Source organism: Lutra lutra, chromosome 3 (assembly GCF_902655055.1).
Source record: "Lutra lutra chromosome 3, mLutLut1.2, whole genome shotgun sequence".
Lineage (NCBI taxonomy): Eukaryota > Metazoa > Chordata > Mammalia > Carnivora > Mustelidae > Lutra > Lutra lutra.
In genome coordinates this window covers 72,872,072-72,890,499 of record NC_062280.1, presented here as the reverse complement: position 1 = coordinate 72,890,499, position 18,428 = coordinate 72,872,072, and the positions used below count along the sequence as shown (strand labels likewise).

The 18,428-nt window shown below is 38.4% G+C and overlaps 1 long non-coding RNA gene across 1 annotated transcript; it reads left to right on the top strand.

Annotated features, from left to right (window-relative positions):
* Positions 1-2,726: 2,726 nt before the first annotated feature.
* LOC125095779 (uncharacterized) lies at positions 2,727-18,044 on the top strand. The gene is made up of 3 exons (XR_007125948.1): positions 2,727-2,825; positions 11,679-11,842; positions 17,705-18,044. It is a non-coding gene; the product is annotated as an uncharacterized LOC125095779 (long non-coding RNA).
* Positions 18,045-18,428: the final 384 nt, after the last annotated feature.

The following is an 18,428-nucleotide window of genomic DNA, read 5'->3' as shown; positions in this document are numbered from 1 at the left end:
TACTAAAAGGATAATCACACAATTATTTAAAATAAAATATTAATGCATGATATGAATATTGTTTGCCCTAACAAAATCACTTTTCTTGCAAAACTGTACTACCATGAAAACAGCTTCATGTCTCTAGTCTAGATTTTATATTATGATATTAAGTAGGAAACACAGAGCTGTCATCATGAATATATACTTTATTAACATTAAAGTATCAAGGCATTTTATCTGCATTTCATTTTTCTCTGACAGAATGTTCATATTTTAAATGTAAATACTTTCTTTTTTGAAAAATGCCTGCAAGATAAAATTTAGGCTGAGATTCCTTCAAAATTGTACTATTTACTTGACAATGATAAAATAAATTCAGGCCTTATTATGAAATTAGTCCCCCCTTCCTATCTCCATCAACAGAATTAATTATGGATAATTCAATCCATCCCAATAAAGTGTTAATATAATTAAAAACACTAAGGTAACCATATTATGCCCCAGAGCTTTTTTGTTCATCTACTAACAGTTTTTACTTCTTTAAAAATAATGGAGCTGTAGGCAACTACAGGCAGTCTAATATATGGGGTTGGCAAAGATACTTTTTAAAGGGTACAGAAATGTAGCAGCCATTTGTCCTTATACCTCTCAACTCCTCTTTCATCCATTTTGTTTAATTCCTGAGAAATTATGATCAACCCAGAACTAAGTTCTTACCGGTTTCTCACTTTCTGATCCCACCCTCTTGTGTCTTAGGCTAGCACACCCTCGAATGAACTACAGGCATATGGACTACAACACTACACTTCAGGAAATATCTACACTATTGATTATAGTGGGCCTGGATTCTTTGAATATTAACTGATTTTCAACAGTAATTAAAAGGCTTAATTTCCAAAATACTCTGCCAGGTCAGGTATTCTCATAGTTTTATGTTATTATTAGGAGCTGAGTCTTTTAACTCTATCTAGTGAGGGTGCTTTTCTCGGGTGGTTGAAAATTGTCTTATCTACTGTTCCAGGAACTGAGTTAGTTAGGACTTTCCTGGCTGCAAGTTATAAAGGAACAAACCCAGTTAAGCAAGTTTAAGTTTATTGCCTTGTAGTGGTAGAAAATATACCAGAGTAGTTCACAAAACTGAATGAAAACCTCTAGGAACCAGAGTGTCAGCTCTCTCGTTCTCCTTCTACCTCTCATTTCTGCTCAGCTTTATTCTTTCTCCCTAAAGACACATCTTCTCCCAGTAGGCAGGAAAAATAGTTGCCTAGAGCACCAACTTGACATCTTCTTAGCTTGGAAGCCTCAATTTCCATAAATTAACCTCAGGGAAGAATTATAATTGTTTGGATGTTATCACCTTTGAATGAAACACTTTGTCCAAGTGAATGCGTTCACTGACCAAGCCGGCAAGGGAGGTACAGGATCTGTTATGAAAGAAAATGAGAGAAAAGACACAAGGCAGCCAATATCATAGTACCCCGTCCACAAGAAGAATCAAGAGTGCTATAATGGGGCTACCGCTAGTGTTAAAACTACAAAAGTCACTTAATCTCTTTATTATTTTTTTTATTTCTGGGGCACCTGGGTGGCTCAGGGGTTAAACTTCTGCCTTCAGCTCAGGTCATGGTCTCAGGGTCCTGGGGTCGAACCCCCGCATCGCATCGGGCTCTCTGCTCAGCAGGGAGCCTGCTTTCTCCTCTCTCTCTGCCTGCCTCTCTGCCTCCTTGTGATCTCTCTCTCTGTCAAATAAATAAATAAAATATTTAAAAATTTTTTTTATTTCCACAAAGGGGCTAATAAAGTGTAATGATGCCTTAACTACAGCCCCTGGGGTTGGGGAGGAGGAGAGAAACTCAGATGATCGTGTTAACTAAGAGGAAAAGCTGAGGAGGCCTTCAACAGAATTATTATATTTATTTATATAGCTATTTATTATATTACTATATTTATGCAAAAGCAGATACTTTCACATAAATGTAATGAGCTAACTCAACCTTAAATCACTATAGCAATGAACTTACAGTTTTTCAAAACAAAACAAAAAACCCACACACAATTGTCTCATCCCATGGTGTATATAACGCCCTTCCACAGCTAGATAACAAGGTTATGTACTTTCTGAAGCTATAAATAATATGTGTGAATAAAACAACATGGAAACATGAATGATGTTATGTTAATTTAAAAAAGCAGAATTAGAAATGTACTTTATTCTGAATATATCTACGTAAAAACGTGTATATGAAAAAAAAAATTCTCAAATGTAATAAAGCCTTGATCCAGTAGGGTGGGATCTTGATTTTTTTTCTTTTTGCTGTTTTTTAAATTCTCTGTACTAGTTTTATGCTACTTTTACCATTGGGGGAAAAAAGTGTTTTCATCACTCTGGATAAAGGTGACTGACCTGTCTACATCTAGGCCTTGCATAATATAGACCTTATTAGACCTTAATTATACTGCCGCGATTTTATCTTGGACTAGCTCCATGTTCCATAGCAGAGATTCACTTCCATTGTAATACTGAGAGAAAAACACGTGCAGATAGAACCACATCCTAAATACCTTATTGTTTGTACGTCCTTATGAAAGACTTTGTACAGCTGGGCAAGCACATCTCGTTGTGTAACTACTCTTGTTTAATACTGAATGGTATGTGACAGAAACTGGCAAATTTTGTAGATTGGTTGTAGATACCCTTGTTTTTGCTGATAGTGTGGCATTGGTTTTAAACTTTTCAGAGTTGTCATTTTAATCTTATAACCGGTACACAAAGCTGAAGAGTCAGTGATGGTGACTAAGAAGCCTGAAGAAAGAGCGTCTACAACATGAGTGTCGAAAACAAGGTAAAGAGATGGGCCTAAGACAACAGAAATTTGAAAGCACTCCTGAGCTCTTGGAGTCACTTTGAGAAAAAAGTTCCCATGATGGAGAACTAGGTCACCTCTGATAGAACGTCAGCATCTTGAAGATTATGCCCAATGACATGATCACCAATATTTTCCTTTGTCTTCTTTTCAAATTAGAATCTATCTTAGAGAATGAGATTCATTTCACTCATTCATTCATTCCTCAGGTAATTATTGGACCCCATTTTGCAATGCTGGGCCCTCACCCAAATCTTGGAGACACTATAGTGAACAAAATTCAGTGTCTGCTCTGAATTACAATCCAGTTGAAAGGATGGTTAGGAGAACAAGCCATTTAGACATGGCGTAACAAGTGCTATGAAAAAGGATCTGTATAGGGGTGCCTGGGTGGCTCAGTCTGTTAATTGTCTGCCTTTAGCTCAGGTCATGATCTCAGGGTTCTGGGATTGAGCCCCATGTTGTGTCAACGATCAGTGAGGAGCCTGCTTCTCCCTCTCCCTTTGCTCCACCCCTGCTGCTTGCGTGCTCGCTCTCTCTCAAATAAATAAAGTCTTAGAAAGGGATGAAGGAGGGAAGGAACAAAGAGAAGGAGGGAGGGAAGGAGGGAGGGTGCCTGTACCCATTTAAAGTCATAGGCAATGTTACCTAAGAAATGTTTCAAGTCGTGTTGCCATAGCTACCACAACTCTTCAGTATAAGCAAAATGCCCTTGTCAGTATACCAAATTTAAATACATGAAAAATAACTTCTTGGGCTGGTGTGTAGTACACCTCCAGTAATCCAAAAGCTTGCCAACTATCTTACACAAAACTTTATTTTGGCACATATTGAAATCTTACAGTCTTTAAGGGGCACAACATCCTTTTTCTTGGCAATTCTTAACTTTTTCCTTTCCAAATAAAATGAAAACATCTCACTCTATAATTCTTCAAAATTAAAAGGAATCTTTTATGGCTGTTTCTCAGTTCAAATTTCAGTGTGAAATATTTGGTAATTTACCAGCTTCTTTTTATTAAACGGTATCCCAGAACTCAAATGAAATAGAAACAATTAATATGGGTACCAGCAACTCTTAACAATCCCAGCAATGGTTTCTATTTTGTCTCTGGAAAATTTTTTATAAGTGACTGAATATTTCTCTCTTCACGCTTGAATCCAGTCATCCATATGAACCCACATGAATTTTATCTAGATCTTCAATTAGATTTTTAAATTTAAATTCAATTAATTAACATATAAGGTATTACTAGTTTCAGAAGTAGAGGTCAGTGATTCATCAGTCTTATATAACACCCAGTGCTCATCACATCGCATGTCCTCCTTAATGTCCGTCCCCCAGTTACCCCATCCCCTTACCCCCTCCCCTCCAGCAACCCTCACTTCCTATGATTAAGAGTCTCTTATGGTTTGTTTTCCTCTCTGATTTCATCTTGCCTTATTTTTTCCTCTCTTCCCCTATGATCCTCTGTTTTGTTTCTTAAATTCCACATATTAGTGAGATCATATGGTAATTGTCTTTCTCTGATTGAATGATTTTGCTTAGCATAATACCCTCTAGTTCCATCCATGTCATTATAAAAGGCAATATTTCTTTTTTCTTCTTCTTCTTCTTTATCCATTCATCTCTCAGTAGACATCTGGGCTCCTTGCATAGTTTGGCTATTGTGGACATTGCTGCTAGAAACATTGGGGTGCAGGTGGCCCTTTGGATCACTACATTTGTATCTTTGGGGTAAATACCCAATAGTGCAATTGCTAAGTCATGGGGTAGCTCTATTTTCAACTTTGTGACGAACCTCCAAAAACCTCTGTTTTTCCAGAGTGGCTGCACCAGCTTGCATTCCCACCCAGTGTAAAAGGGTTCCCCTTTCTCCACATCCTCGCCAACACCTGTTGTTTCCTGACTTGTTAATTTTAGCCATTCTGACTGTTGTGATGTGGTATTTCATCATGGTTTTGATATGTATTTCCCTGATGCCAAGTGATGTTGAGTATTTTTTCCTGTGTTCTGTGGGCTTTGTATGTCTTCTTTGGAGAAGTGTCTGTTCATGTGTTCTGCCCATTTCTTGATTGGATTATTTGTTCTTTGGGTATTGAGTTTGATAAGTTCTCTATAGATTTTGGATTCTAGCCCTTTATTTGATATGTCATTTGCAAATATCTTCTCCCATTCTGTAGGTTATCTTTTGTTTTTGTTGACTATTTCACTTGCTGTGCAAAAGTGTTTTAACTTGAACTCCCAATAGTTTGTTTTTGCCTCTGTTTCCCTTACCTTTGAGATGTGTCTAGCAAGAAGTTGCTGTGGCCGAGGTCACAGAGGTTGCTGCCTGTGTTTTTTGCTGCCTAGGATTTTGATGGATTCCTATCTCACATTTAGGTCTTTCATCTATTTTTAGTCTATGTTTGTGTGCTGTGTAAGGAAATGGTCCAGTTTCATTCTTCCGCATGTGGCTGTCCAATTTTCCCAACACCATTTGTTGAAGGGACTGTCTTTTTTCCTACTGGATATTCTTTCCTGCTTTGTCGAAGATTAGTTGACCTGGAGTTGAGGGTCATTTCTCTGTTCTGTTCCATTGATCTATATGTCTGTTTTTGTGCCAGTACCATACTGTCTTGAGAATTACAGCCTTATAATAGAGCTTGAAGTCCACAATTGTGATGCAACCAGCTTCGGTTTTCCTTTTCAACATTCCTTTAGCTATTCAGGGTCTTTTCTGGTTCCATAAAAATTTTAGGATTATTTGTTCCAGCTTTGTGAAAAAAGTTGATGGTATTTTGATAGGTATTGCATTGAATGTGTAGATTGCTTTGGGTGGCATAGACATTTTAACAATATTTATTCTTCCAATCCATGAGCATGAAACATTTTTCCATTTCTTTGTGTCTTCCTCAATTTCTTTCATTAATGTTCTATGGTTTTCTGAGTACAGATCCTTTGTCTCTTCGATTAGTTTTAATCCTAGGTATCTTATGATTTTTGAGGCAATTGTAAATGGGATCAACCCCATGATTTCTCTTTCATCTGTCTCATTGTTAGTGTATAGAAATGTAACTGATTTCTGTGCACGGATTTTGTATCTTGCCATGTTGCTGAATTGCTGTATGAGTTCTAGCAATTTTGGGGTAGAATCTTTTGGGTTTTCCACATAGAGTATCATGTCATCTATGAAGAGTGAAAGTTTGACTTCTTTGCTGATTCAGATCCCTTTTATTTCTTTTTGTTGTCTGATTGCTGAGGTTAGGATTTCTAGTACTATGTCGAACAATGGTGGTGATAGTGGACATCCCCTGCTGTGTTCCTGACCTTAGGGGGAAAACTCTCCATTTTTCCCCATTGAGAATGACATTCACTGTAGGCTTTTAGTAGATGGCTTTTATGATGTTGAGGTATATTTCCTCTATCCCTAGACTGTGAGGAGTTTTAATCAGGTAAGGATGTTGTACTTTGTCAAATACTTTTTCTGTATTTATTGAGAGGGTCATATGGTTCTTGTCCTTTCTTTTACTAATGTAGTGTATCACATTGATTGATTTGCAGATGTTGAACCAACCTTGCAGCCTGGGAATAAATCCTACTTGGTCGCGGTGAATAATCCTTTCAATGTACTGCTGGATCCTATTGGCTAGTATCTTGGTGAGATCTTCTATTGAGTTTTGTCTGTATTTTACTGTCAGTAAAGAACCTAATTCCAAGTATAAAAATTACAAGGAACAGATGCCTCTGCTTTGTTCAAAATTGTATTAATTTTTCTTTTTAAGATTTTATTCATTTATTGAGAGTGAGTGCAAAAGCAGAGGAGAGGGGCAGAGGAATGAGCAGACTCACTGTGAGCTTAGAGCTGGTCCTGGGGCTCCACCTGGGTTTTTGTTTTTTGTCTTTTTTTTTTTTTAAGATTTTATTTATTCATTTGAAAGAGACCACAAGTAGGCAGAGAGGTAGGCAGGGGGGTGGGGGGAGATGAAGCAGACTCCCTGCTGAGCAGAGATCCCGATGTGGGGCTCAATCCCAGGACCCTGAGATCATGACCTGAGCCAAAGGCAGAGGCTTAACTCACTGAGCCACCCAGGTGCCCCCACTTGGGGTTTGATCCCAGGACCCAAAGATCATGACCTGAGCTGAAGTCAGATGCTTAACCAACTGAACCACTCATGTGCCCCCCACTAGTAGTGCCATCAGGCTACTCTTCCAATTTCAGAAAAAAGATACGCATGCGGGCTACTCAAAGCACATTAGTTGTATGTTGACTGCAACTAAAGTATCAGAAACTCCAAAAAGAAGACCTTTCACTAGCTTAAGAAAGGTTAGGAGAATTCAATGTCTCCACACAGGATCCTCATCCAGTTTTCTCCAGAGGACTTATAGCTAGATAGAGAGAAGGGAACACCCCTATCTGAGTGAATAGAACCTGCCTATATAAGATATCTATAGAAGTGTAGTTACACACATACTTACACACAAATAGGAAAAACAAAAAAATCTCAGTATGTTAAAATGATATCAAAATACAGTGAGCGAAGATGATACCTAAAAGAATAAATTTTAGGGGCATGTGGGGGGCTCAGTTGGTTGATTGACTGACTTTTGATCTCAGCTTGAGTCTTGATCTCAGGGTCGTGGGTTTGGACCCCATGTTGGGCTCCACACTAGGCATAGAGCTTACTTTAAAAAAAAAAAAAAAAAGCGGGGCACCTGGGTGGCTCAGTTGGTTAAACGGCTGCCTTCGGCTCAGGTCATGATCCCAGCGTCCTGGGATCGAGTCCCACATTGAGCTCCTTGCTCGGCAGGGAGCCTGCTTCTCCCTCTGCCTCTGCCTGCCACTCTGTCTACCTGTGCTTGCTCTCTCGCTCTCTCTCTCTCTCTCTGACAAATAAATAAATAAAATCTTAAAAAAAAAGAACAAATTTTAAAGAATTTTAAAGATAATAATAAAAAATTTACTTTGATATCTAATAACAACTTAAAGGTCACATAAATAGCCTATATGTTTTTCTCATGATAAACTATCAATGTATCTTTCCACTTTCCTTTAATGCTCATTATTTTGTTGAAATGTATGATTACAGCAAGACATAAGTCTTTTTATTTTTGTTTTTTTTAAGATTTTTTTAAAAATTTATTTGACAGAGAGATAGAGAGCACAAGTAGACAGAGCAGCAGGGAGAGGGAGAAGCAGACTCTCCGCTGAGCAGGCAGCCTGATGTGGGGTTCAATCCAAGGACCCTGAAATTACGACCTGAGCCAAGGGCAGCCTCTTAACTGACTGAGCCACCCAGGTGCCCCAAGGCATAAGGCTATATTTGTATGTGTATTTGTAAAGGTAAACTATAACATAGTAAAGTTACTGAAGCCAAGAAATTAACACTGATGTGACACAATTAACTAGTCTACATACCATATACAAATTTATCCAGTTTTCCCTCTAACTTCCTTTTTCTAATCCAGAATCCCACATTGCATTTAGTTGTCTTATTTCTAGTCTCCTCCAAGACATGAGAATTTCTCTGTTTTTATTTTTCCTCTGTCTTCCATGACTTTGACACTTTTGAAAAATTCTGTTCAGTTATTTTGTAGAATGTTTCTCAATCTGGGTTTCTATGATATGTTCATGATAAATTGATGTTATTATTTTTGGTAAAAGTACCTCCAAAGCAATGTTGTGCCTTTTTCAGTCTATCATATCAAGATACAAGTCAATATATCCTATTACTGGTCATGTTAAATTTGATCCCCTTAGTTAAGTTAGTGTCTGTGACTTTTCTTCAATGTACAGTTACATTTTTCTCGTAAGTAAGAAGTACATTGTAAGAGATACTTTGAGACTCTACAATCTTGTTTCTGATATTTTGTCCACTAGTTGTACTATGTGTTGATAGGTCTTGCCTGCAACTGTTATTGCTTTGGTATTTGACTAATGGTGATTTTCTATTTTTATCATTCCTTCTACATTTATGGATTAGAATATTACTGCAAGAAAGGGCTGTGCTTTTTCCCCTTGTATTTATTTATTTTTTCAAATATTTATTTATTTCAGTGTGGATTCATGGATATTTATTTTATTCTATTGGTTATAATCCCAAAGTGTCATTTTTTATTTTCTTGCTCAAATTTCCCCAGACTCAGTTATTGGTAAATTGTACAAGTTGATTGCTGTGTCTTTTCAAAATACCTCTATCATTTTTTGAGCATTTCCTTATTTTCTGACACTAGAAGATGGTCCAGGTGCATTTTGTATTTTCCCCGCCCTAGCCCTGGAATCAGCCATTTTCAAAAAAAACTCTGGTTTCTTTTAGTAGAGAGTGATATTTAAAACAAAGACCTGGTTGTTAGATAAGCCCAGTCCTATTGGGTTTTCATTGCTCCCAGGCCCACTCAGTGAACAAAGATAGGAAATATATGTGCGTATAATAACACATGCACACATGCATCTATATTTATTTCCAAACTATTCATCTCTCTGTGTGTATGTATATGTTTTATGTTTTACACACACACACATATATACATAAAATCATAAGTTCATACTAATACCTTCAATTTTAATCCAATACCACTAAATTCATTCTAGGTTTCCCCCCTTTTATTATTTGTAACTTCTTTCTCTAACAGGGAGAAACGTGGTTCTCATTATCCACAATATATTTTCTTATTTGTTCAATTACAGTATACACATAAAGTAGTTTCAGAATTGTAAGCTCATATCCCCATAAGAAAAAAAAAATTTACTAAGAAGAGTACAGTATTTCTGTGCAGGATTTTGAGTTTTACCTTGCAGTTTATGGTCAAAAACTGTTTTCCAAGGTTTTCCAAGGTTGATTAGGTTAGTTCTTTCCTTCCCCAACTGCTTCAGTGCAATTATGTTATTCATTTAATGCACTTAAGTTTATTTGTTACTTTTCATGTTCCACTTAAGGTTCCTCCCAAGTCCTGGCTGACTTTACTTATTTATTTTGCTGGGGAGGGTGGAGGGAGCGTGTGAAACATTGCCATGGTTCTGAGTCAAAGCAATACAAAAAGACAGACACAGATAAGTGTCACTCTTCCTCATTCTTACTACACATTATTTCTACCCATTCCCACTCACTCCCTGGAGGTAACCAATCTCATTTCTGGTTTACCCTTTCTGCATTTCGTTTGCACAAATAAACAAATAAATGTTGATTTTCTTAAAATTTCCTTCCTTTTTACATGAAGTAGTTTACCTTCTTTGGTGTCTTTCTTTTCTCATAATTTTTTAATGTTTTTTCGGATATTCTTTTTTTTAAGATTTTATTTATTTATTTGACAGAGAGAGACACAGCAAGAGAGAGAACACAAGCAGGGGAGTGGGAGAAGGAGAAGCCGGTTTCCCACCAAGCAGGGAGCCCAATGTGGGGCTGGATCCCAGGATCCTAGGATCATGACCTGAGCGGAAGGCAGATGCTAAACCAACTGAGCCACCCAGGTGCCCTGTTATTCTGAATATTCTTGCCTGCTTATTTTCCCATAAGAACTTTAGTATCAATTTATACAGCTCCATTAAAAAAAAAAAACACCTTCTTGATATTTTGGGGGGAATTGCATTCAATCTATAAATTGACTTAAAGACATTTTTATAATCTTGACTCATCCTATCCAAGAATAGATGATGCTTTTCCATCTGTTCAAGTCTACATTTTTTACTTTCAGGAGTGTTCTAAATTTTTCACATCCAGTTTTACACACTTATTATTACGTATACTTCTGAGTATTTAATCTTTTTATTGCTACTAATATGGGGCTTTCTCTACCTTTTTTTTTTTTAAAGATTTTATTTATTTATTTATTTGACAGAGAGAGAGATCACAAGTAGGCAGAGATAGAGGAGGAAGCAGGCTCCTGGCAGAGCAGAGAGCCCAATGCGGGGCCCGATCCCAGGACCCTGGGATCACGACCTGAGCCGAAGGCAGAGGCTTTAACCCACTGAGCCACCCAGGTGCCCTGCTTTCTCTACCTTTATGAACTGTAACAGGTTATTGTTTGTGTATGTGCACTGAAAAGGATACATATTGTGGGAAGACAAGCTTAGACATGTTGAATTTGAGGTAACAGCAGAATATACAAGTGAAAATATTCTGGAGGCATTTTGAAATGCAGGACTAGAGCTAGGAGAGATACTAGGGTTTGATTTTTTTTTTTTTTTAATCTATAAGGGTATTGATTGAAACCAGAAGATAGAATGTGATCCCAAAGGAAGAGAGTTATTTAAAAAATTTAAAATAGAACTGCAAACTGAGGCCTGAATGTTGGAGAGCACCCAGGTTTAGGACACAGAGAGGGGGTAGAAAGAACATCAGAATAAGGGAGGTCACAAAGGCCAACAAAGAAAGATCCAGGGAGTAAAAGTGGGCCTCTGTGGCAGAAGCTACAAAGAAAATGAAGCCTGAGCAAATGCCATCACATACAGGTAATTAGTGTTTTCCAAAGCTTGGTCCCCACCATCCTAGTTCCTTCAAGATAATAATATGTATTCTTCAAAAAATGTTATGGAGATCAAAAAGTTTGGAAAGCACTGATTGATCTAAATTAAAGAGGTTTCTCTACGAGGACTTCTAAGAACTATTAACATGCTCCTAGGAATTCTGAGTTTCCATAATGGAGAGTGGCATGCAGATTTCTACACTTCTGTTTTCCAACTAACCTAGAGTTTCCTTAACCAATCTTTTTTCTTCCAAATGAATTTCTCAAAATGAGACGCATCTTGGAACATACTCTGGACATTTTAGAGCACACTCTAAACCAATTTTCTTTAGCCTCCTCTCTGCCCTCAAAGTCAAACAACAGAATCTATGAATTTTATTTCTGTTTTACAGGAAACAACTTTCTAACTCTGGAAGATTGCCACAAAGTACTGCCAGTGTTGTCACACCCGAACAGCACACAGAACAGCACACTGGAAGACACTCTAAGTGCACAGCCGAACAGCACACTGGAAGAAACTCTAAGGCAGGCTCCCAGAATTGGAGACAACAGGAGGGTGCGTTGGGGCCAGGGGTGGGGTTGGGAGAGGGGGCTCTCTTGAGGGCAGAGGGCAGCAAGGAGCCATTTGAGTCAAAAGGCCCAGGAGTTTCTGGAAACTCACAAGCAATCCGGCAGCACAGTTCCCAAGAGGTCTGACCCAGGAGACCTCTTCTGGTTCTCAGAAGCAAATCCCCAACCCTGGGAATCCAGAAGCTGTAGGCTCTTTCCAGAAGTGAGCAGCTCCTGCCAGGGTCCTTCCCGACTAAGTGGGCAACAACATGGCAGCAGAGTGGGGACAGGGCTGACTGGGATTCTATCTCTCAAATAAAAACCATCCTAAATATTCCAACATTCTAAATGACATTTTAAATTAAAAACTTTAAAGGAAAAGTCACTCCTCGAGAAATACTTCATCAGAATAGGAGAAAGTGCTTCTCTCAAAAAACACATTAAAAGAAATTAATACGGACAGTGGAAGACAACAAAAAGTTGGATGGATTTATCATAAATCTGTTCACTGAGATGTAGCATTCACTTAAATAGAGGTCACATGAAAAAGACATCTTCTGAGTGATATTTTGTAGTAAATTAGAAGGCATGACAATTGCTTGATTATCCAATACTAATGCAATATTCTTAATTTTTTTAAGGCCTCAAGGCCTTGCACAGTCTAGAGATAAGGAGATATCTAAATACAGTCAGCTGGATGGGTGCCTGCCTCATGGAATTTCAGGACCAACGTCAGGTCCTCAATTTGCTCCAGCTGTGAACAAATCCGAACCAAGCCTGGTAGCATATCGGAAACCCCATTTCCATCAGTACGTAGGGTCTGGAATGAGTCTTGTTCTAACTCTGGGATCAAAGGTACCCGTACCTACCTGCCTTCCATCTTCCCTGCCCCCGTCTTCTTTGTGCATACCTAATCTGCATTATGGGGCTTCTCCAGTTTATTTGGTAACCCATCTCCTAGATATATATCTTTTGATATATAAGCCCTTTTGACTGGGTTCTTGACAGTCACCCTAGTCCTTGTCAGTAGCTAACCTTGACACCTCCCCAACACCATCACCAGCCCTACACTCTACTGGACTGCTGGGGTCTTATTTCCAACCGGAGAGAAATCTCACAATCACTGTTCTTTTACTTAATTTGACTTAAATTATCACCACCTCATTGGAGATCCCTGCCACAAGGCCTCACCCCTAATATCTGACATTTTTAGCATAGGCACTAATTGAATAGGATGAAAGTTCATAGCAGTTCCCTGGACACCATGATTGGAATGCTGACAACTTCCAACCATCAGTCTTAACCATGCTGATGCCCAAATAGCTCCCTTTTCCTAACAATCTGCCCAGAATGACACCCCAAAATACTTTTTTAAAATTTTAAATAGTTTGTTCTTTTATTATGTTCTTAATGTCCTCTTTGGAGTCCACAGTTGTATAAACCAGATATTTTATAATATGTAACCGATACTTCCATGAATTGAAGTTCTTGGGGCCTAATCATGCCATATGATGTATTTGCAAAACTTCACTCATAGTAAATTATTTCCTGTGTATTTTATAATTTTAGTCTGCCAGGCTTCCTCTGTGGAAACTATGTGCCAGTATGACTGAATGCATACCCTTCCAGAAAGGTTATCATTTTCTTCTACCAAGCACTCCATGAGTAATACCAACCATGCCTAAACCTCATTTTTGGGAGGGGGGGTTGATTTCTCAGTGTGGGAGAGTTCCTGGGCCCCTAGAGATAGTATAAGTTCAAACAACAAATCCATGTGTGGACCTGTGATTACGAATTTAATGTGAATATGATTTCAGTTCACCTAGAATACAGGTGAAAAACTCCTGGTTGCCTCCTTGTGTTGGTAGACAGATTTTTCCTTGCTTGCCCTTTCTCTGAGGACACAATACTTGGGAACTTTAGCATTTGTGGGGGTGTCCAACTTGATACTGGCCCAAAGCCTCTCATGCTCTTGCATGGGATAATAAACCCCAGATTCTGAGTTAACAAGACCAGTAAACTCTCCATGGCAGTCATAACTTTGTCCTTCACCACACTGTTTTCATTCTCAACTCAGTCTTCACTTTTGGTGTATGGGGATGCTTTATTTTACCTTGATTTCCAAGTGTTTTATAATAAGAGACTTTTTCAGATTGTCTAACCCACAATTTCGCCGGACATACAAGTATCAGTGTGCCTTTTTATTTTTATTTTTTTTTTAAAGATTTTATTTATTTGACAGACAGAGATCACAAGTAGGCAGAGAGGCAGGCAGAGAGAGAGGAAGAAGCAGGCTCCCTGCTGAGCAGAGAGCCCAATGCGGGGCTCGATCCCAGGACCCTGGGATCATGACCTGAGCCGAAAGCAGAGGCTTTAACCCACTGAGCCACCTAGGCGCCCCAGTGTGCCTTTTTTAAATTGAAAAGTTCTACTGGTTACTGTATCAGTATAATTATATAACATTAATGTGATTTTTATATAAACAAAAACTACTTCAAGAAAAATAATACAAGGTTTTGCAATGATGTATTTGAGAGACTAGTCCCTGAAGTTTATGTTTTTGTTATAAATCAGAAAGCCTAGAGAATAATTTCTGCTGTGCAAAATAACAAAATATCATTCATTTCCTATTTTCTTTTTCCATGTTCTTGGTATATCCACTACCACTCTGGGTTAGGCCATTATCTCATGCCAGGATTTATGAAATAGACTCTTAATTAATTTTCACATTTCCAGTCTCTTTCAGCTCCAAATCATGCCACAGACAACCACCAATTAATCTTCCTAAAAATGCTACTCTTGCAGTAACATTCTTTCTACATATCTCTGATACTTCTCTTCACAACTTAAGACAGTTACTCACTATCCCTCCTGACCTCTTCTAATTCCTGCTTTTGTTCACGATTTTTCTCTCATCTAGAAGGCCCTTCTTCCTTTTCTCTGTCTTCCCAACTCCTGCCCACTCTTAAAGGTTCTGTTTAAAAGTTCCATCTTGAAAAGTTCTCTCATTTACCCCTCTGTAAGCAATCTTGCCCTCCTTCATTCACTGTTAGTGTCTAGCACCTGAAATAGTCATTTAGCATTTATCACATAGAAGAGCAAATCCTCGATTTTCAAACAAGTGTGTTCCAAAGGTATTTTTGTAAATTGGCTGCTCAACACACTGAGTTCAATTTCCCTTAGAAGTCAGATTGTAACTACTGGTTAGATTTTGAAGGTAGCTCTCAGAATTCTATTCAGCCCCTGAGGAAATTGAACCAAAGTACCAATAGTAACAATTCAAGAATCTGTAGACCAAACTTCATGCTATCTAGAAAAAGCAAAAGATGAATATTAATTTATTTCTCCCTTTTGATAAAGCAATAATGTCCACTCTTAGACAAATTTCTACTTAATTTAACAAATATTTATAGGACAATTATTAAGTACCAAGTACTGTAGAAATCTAGTGATCAAGACAGACACACCCCTTGGCCTCATAACAGTCTCATCTCTACCACCTTCACGTACGCCATTTTCCCCCATCTCAACGTGGTCTTCTTCTAGGGCCCCAAGTTTCTGACCTGGTGACTGGGTCAGAAGGTCAATCTGGAAATAGTGCCATTTACCAGTGTGGAAATTACTAGAGAAAGGACAGGCTTGGCTTGGCTCGCTTTGAAGTTTTTTTGGTGGCTGGCCTTCTGTGATAAAAGTGACAATGAAAATGGTTTCTACTATTGTTATGTTTTGTTTGAAGAGAAATGGTGTGTTAGGGAGAGGAGATGTGTTCTTGCAGAACTTAGAGTTTGGTATGCTATGGGACACCATGAAGAGATCTGTAGAGGGGGGCCTGGGTGGCTTAGTGGGTTAAGCCTCTGCCTTCGGCTCAGGTCATGATCTCAGGGTCCTAAGATCGAGCCCCGCGTTGGGATCTCTGCTCAGCAGGGAGCCTGCTTCCTCCTCTCTCTCTGCCTGCCTCTCTGCCTATCTATGATCTCTCTCTCTGTCAAATAAATAAAAAATTTTAAAAAGAGAGATCTGTAGGTTAAAAAGAGAAAGGAAATACTTGTCTTCTTTTTTTTTTAAGATCTTATTTATTTATTTGACAAATACAGATCACAAGTAGGCAGAGAGGCAGGCAGAGAGAGAGAGGAGGAAGCAGGCTCCCCGCTGAGCAGAGAGCCCGATGTGGGGCTCGATCCCAGGACCCTGGAATCATGACCCGAGCCGAAGGCAGAGGCTTTAACCCACTGAGCCATCCAGGCGCCCCAAATACTTGTCTTCATATGGGGATAAGAAGAGACTTGGACCCAAGCTAGAGGTTTAGATTCATCAGTGATTTTTCTCATCCTAAGTATGAGTAAGATCATTTTCGTAAGTATAGGTTGCTTGAAGGTTTACTTTTTAAAGTGCTAAATTGGCTGTATGATCTTGTATTTTATTTTGTTTTTTCCTTGAGGGGGTTTTATAACAGCAACAACAGTCTGCTCCCTTAGGGTTAGGACCTTTCCAGTCTAGGTTTATGCCTCATGAAGACTCACATACTGTATGGATTCAATAAATATTTGCCGATTGTTCCACTGTGTCAGTGTGAGATTCTGAGACACATCAATAATTTCCCTAGAGTTAATAAAAGTAATTGTAAACAGTTGGATAGTCTGATGTACCACAGGCTGGCTAAATATAGCAATAATAGCTACCACATTTGCTAAAATAACAGCTAAGCTGCTATACACAATTTGGGATTAAAGACTCATTAAATAATAATATAATTCTTTCCAGCCAAACTGGCCTGCTCACTCTTCAAAGACAAGCATTGAATATTCCCATGTTTCTGATGACTCCAGTTATCCCACCTGGAAAAACCTTATCACTTTTTCCCTCAGGTCCACCCTCTTCTACCTTGTTAACCTTTCTCAAGTCCTGTCTATAAAGGCCTTCCTAAATTCTCTGGCCCTGGGTCTTCATTACCACCCGGTACACATCACCCTGTTTCCTTAATTTTATCCCAGCTATATTCCCAGCCAGACTGAAGAGGAGTCTTTTTAACTTTTTGGTGTCCTCTTGCCTAGTCCAATATGGCAAAATAATAGATACCCCATAACTCATTTCTGTTGATGATGATTGAGGGAAGATAGGCACCCAATAAATCATAGGATCATAGAATATTAGAATCTGAAAGAAACTTTGGGAATTCTGTGATGCCCACCTAACACCTAATAGACATTACGTACTTGTCCTCAAATTAACCCCATAAGCTAATTGGAGGATTCCAACGAGGATTCCCCAGACAACTGCTATCAATGAAGTCCTCTGATGGTGAAAAACAAAACAGAAACAAAACAACAGTCTAACCCAACATTCCTATTTTGGAAATGAAAAAAAACATAGTTCCAAAAAGCTGGAATTATTTTTCTGAGGTTGCACAACTGGCTACTGATAGAATCTAGTGACCTAGTTTACTGACCCTTCAAGGTTTCTGCATAACGTCCAAGTATTTGGAGACTGGTACCTTAGCTATAGTACCTGTAGAAGGGGCATACATACCTAACAACTTATCCTTTCTGCTTTTGATAATGACATTTTGAGTTCAAAATCTATTGAATAATTCAATTAGACAGTGACTGGATAAAAATAGTCTTTTGAATTAACCAAAATAACTTTGGACTTAAAAATGTTCCCTATGGTTATTACCACTGAAGCTCAACTCCAAATGGAGTAAAGTAGGAGAAAGCTTCCAGAATGAAACTGCTTCCACTATTTTATCCTTGCTATTAACACAGGACAAAGACGCCGTGAATTACTAAATCTTCCAAAATACTTCTGTAATGTAAATATGGCTTCTTTGGTGTTGTGAAATTACATGTTTCATCTTTTTTTTTTTTTAAAGGTAGGCTCCATGCCCAGCATGAAGCCCAACTCAGAGCCTGAACTATTGACCATGAGATGAAGGCCTGAGCTGAGGTCAAGAGTTGGATGCTTAACCAACGGAGCCACCCAGGCACCCCTACTATGCTTCATTTTGTTTTGGACATCCTCGACAGAATTCAACCAATAGCCCTAAAATACAGGAAATGCTAAAAAGGGACTATGCTGTAACATGGTCAATACCTCAAAAAGAGAGTTTACTAAGTAAATAAGCACATTTAGCTTCCATTGCATCCACTCCAAAGTCTGCAATGGGAGTAATCAATGCTGAAATTAAAAAAAAAAAAAAAACCTATTCATTTCATATCTATGCTTATAAAAAATTTGGGGTCTCCCCATTGAACATATGCAAAAACCCTCAATAAAATATTAGCAAACTGAATTCAACAGTACATCAAAAAGATCATGAAGAGTAAAAATCATGTGATCATCTCAACAGATGAAGAAAAAGCATTTGACAAAACACAACATCCATCAACATCCATTTATGACAAAAGCACTCCACAAAGTGGGAATAGAGAGAATGTATTTCAACAAAAATAGAAGCTGTATAGGACAAGCCCATGGCTAACATCATACTCAAAAGTGAAAAAACAGAAAGGTTTTCCTCTAAGATCAGGAACAAAGTAAGGATGTGCAGTCTTGCCACTTTTATTCAACATTGTGTTGGAAGTCCCAGACAGAAC